Source organism: Callospermophilus lateralis, chromosome 15 (genome assembly GCF_048772815.1).
Source record: "Callospermophilus lateralis isolate mCalLat2 chromosome 15, mCalLat2.hap1, whole genome shotgun sequence".
NCBI lineage: Eukaryota > Metazoa > Chordata > Mammalia > Rodentia > Sciuridae > Callospermophilus > Callospermophilus lateralis.
Genome location: NC_135319.1, coordinates 31,838,013 through 31,841,383, shown reverse-complemented (window position 1 = coordinate 31,841,383; position 3,371 = coordinate 31,838,013). Strand labels below are relative to the sequence as shown.

The 3,371-nt window shown below is 37.2% G+C and overlaps 1 pseudogene; it reads left to right on the top strand.

The window, feature by feature from the left end:
* The first annotated feature begins 1,828 nt into the window (after window positions 1-1,828).
* LOC143381708 (U6 spliceosomal RNA) lies at window positions 1,829-1,927 on the top strand (annotated as a pseudogene).
* Window positions 1,928-3,371: the final 1,444 nt, after the last annotated feature.

Below are 3,371 nucleotides of genomic sequence, written 5' to 3'. Positions count from 1 at the left end.
GACATTTATCTTGTAAGACATCATAAATACGGTACGTAAATACATGCAGAGAAAGAGATAAACATCTAGAAAGTTGACTCTTTGCTTTTCCCTAGTCAAAAATTATGAATGTATGGAATCTTTCTCATCAAGCAGGAAAAGTCAAAGTCATTACCCTTTGGAAATTAGAGGATTAAAGTTAGAGAAGTATGTTCCACACAGGAAGTGTGTTATTTTATATATTTCCTATAGTTTAAGATGTATTTGAAGGCAATGCAAGATTAGAAATTTTATTGGATGTTACATGTGGAGTTGCTTAAAGCTCTTATCCAAGCTGTGCATTTTTCTGTACTCACTGATAAAAGAACAGTCTGAGATCTGCTTGCATTTTTATTAAAAAAACTTTTTTTTTTAAGATCTACTTGTTTGATCAGTTTACTATAATATTTGATTTTGCATTCTCCCTTTCTTTTCTTAGGATATTGATTAAAAACTTAGCTTGTTGAAACAGTTTATTTCAATGAAATGGTACAGTTTTGTTAATCTCTGGTACTGCAGTCCTTCTACTCTTGATGATATATTAATGAGAAACTTACAAAATAAAGTCTTGAACCTACTATACTCTTACCTTGCATAGAAAGCTGCGGCCAGCACTCCCCCTGGTGGGCCTGGGGAGTTCCAGAACTTTGCACTCCCCCCTGGGCTTTCCTCCTAAGGAGCAGATATTAACCCAGCAGGCTAGAGGACAGTGGAGGGCACTAGAATATGAAGGAATGTTTGGGATACTTCTCTCAGTTCAAATTTCCAGTCTTGTCCCTTGAGTGGTACGTTGATTGCTTTTATACTTCTCCCTTTCTTCTTTGAAGTCTTTAGACAGTGTTGACCAAAGGGCATTGCAAATAAGGCAACCTTCCCTACCAAACCATTTAGAGTTGGCTGACTGTAGTTACAATTAGTTTCCAATTAAGAAAATGGCTTCTGTGAATTGAAAGTCATGACTCTGCAGTAGTAATGGTTCCTATTGCGTTCTGAAAGCTGCTGAACACCTGAATCTCAATGGCTAATGAATAATTAAGCACATGATCAGGTGTCCCTGGGCATTTTGTAAAGTGTGCAAAACAAAAAATTGTAGGAGGCCATTGTTTTTGACAGAGCCACTGCACTAGGCCCAAAAGACTGAAGAGGCCAAAATGGAGCACTCATTGATAACTGCCACCCAATCAAAAGGGAAGTTAAAGGAAGCACATAGATCCCCCAAACGGACCAGTTTTTCTGATAACAGGAGATTCCAGTCTAGCTGAGTCAGCATAATTAGAAAGTGCCCCCTGCTTTAGAGTTAGCAGTGTAGTTCAGTGGTAGAGTGCTTTCCTGGCATGCATGAGGTCCTGGGTTTGATCATCAGCAGGGGAAGGGGCATATAACCTGATGTCAACCAATCAGTTTTATCTTATTTTTATTTTTATTGTTCGGTGTCCTTACTATCACCTTGTAACTCCCAGGCCCCCACTCTTCTGCTATTGCCCAGTGGGAGTTCTCATTTTACTTTGTAGAATGGAGGCTGACTTCATTTCATGAATCATTGATAAAAGCCAATTAGATCTATAACTAATTTGTTGTGATTTTGCCTTTTGACAAGTGCTTCATCTGCATTTGATTTTCATGACAGCTCTGTGGGATAGTCCTCATATCTCTAGGTTATAAGAGCTTACAGAAGTTAAATTACCTGACCAAGAGCCCCCAGTTTTTTGTTGGGATTCCCCCCAGGGAATCCATTAATGGACAGTGAATAGTGAGAATGTTTATGACATAAACTGATAAACTAATTTTCTTCAGAATTACATTGTGGTATGTACTTCTTCAGCAGCACATATATTAAAATTGGAATGATACAGAAAGATTAGCATGACCCCTGCACCTGCATGACATTTATGAAGTGTTCCATATTTTCTAAAAAATTACTTTGTAGTATAGCTTCATTTACAATAGGCATCTGCACTTCTATGTTTATTGCAGCATTATTCACATTAGCTAAGAAGTGAAAACCATCTAAATGTCCATCAACTGAAGAATGGATAAAGAAAATGTGGTACATGTATGCATGGAATACTATTCAGCCATAAAAAGAATGAAATCCTGTCATTTACGACAACGTGGATAAAACTAGAGATCACCATGTTAAGTAAAATAAGCCAAACATAGAAAGGTGAGTGCTGCTTATCTCACTCATATGTGTAATCTAAAAAAGTTATAAAAGTTGAGAGTGGAATGGTGGTTAGCCGAGGCTGGGGAGAATAGGGAGGAAGGATGAGGAAAGGTTTATCAGTGAATTTTAAGTTATAGTTAGGTAAGATTAGGAAGTTCTCGTGTGCTATTGCACAGGAGGGTGACAATAGATAACAGTTATGTTCTGTACATCTCAAAAAGCTAGACAATTTAATGTTATTACCAAAAGGAGATCATAAATGTTTTGGAGATAGATATATTTAACCTGATTTAAATATTACACGATATATACATGTATTGAAACATCACAAGTTACTCCATTAATGCATACAAAGTTAATATTGCTATGTATCAATTAACAAATTTGATTTATATATATACATAGCACCTTAGCACTATTTGTACTGAGATCACCAGACATTTCTGCCTGCTTCAGGTATTTCTTTATTAGGCAAAGACAACAATACATAGTCACCATTGATTTCATTTGTTTTAGTCTTTTCAGGGGTCATGATAAAATGTAAGTCCTTTCAAGTTTTGGCCAAGACAATGAAGTCCAATCTCTTCTACCTCAGTTCAGTCCTTTTTTCTGCTTTCACTTGATGAGTCAGGGTTGACAACTGGATTTCAAATTGTATATCTCACATCATGGGGAGAATGCTATTAACAATATTATTCCACAGGGCCGTGCACTGAGACATAAGTGGTGGTAGAGACTGGAGTCATCTCAGTGGAGATGAATCCATCTCTCAGCCTGAGACTTGCTCATCCTTCTTCAAAAACTTACTCATGGTGCTGGTGACATGGCTCAATAGTAGAGTGCATGCTTAGCATGTGCAAGGCCATGAGAACCAACCCTTAGCAGCCAAAAAACAAAATAATATTCTTTCATTCAGTCTTATTGCCCTGACTTCTGGTTCTGGATTTAGATTGATGTGCTCTTGTTGCTTTTGTTCTTATCTTTTCCACTTCATGTCTCTAATCATCTTACTAATGGCCTGATTACTTGTCTCTTACACTAACTTTTCCCCACAATAAGAGCTGAGTCGGGGATTGTGTGTTGACTAATTGATAAACTCAGTGAGGGTAGGGATTAATTTTGGTCTTGTTACCTGGCAAACAGTTGGTGTTCAATAATCATTTGTAGAAATCACTGTAGAAAGATCTTC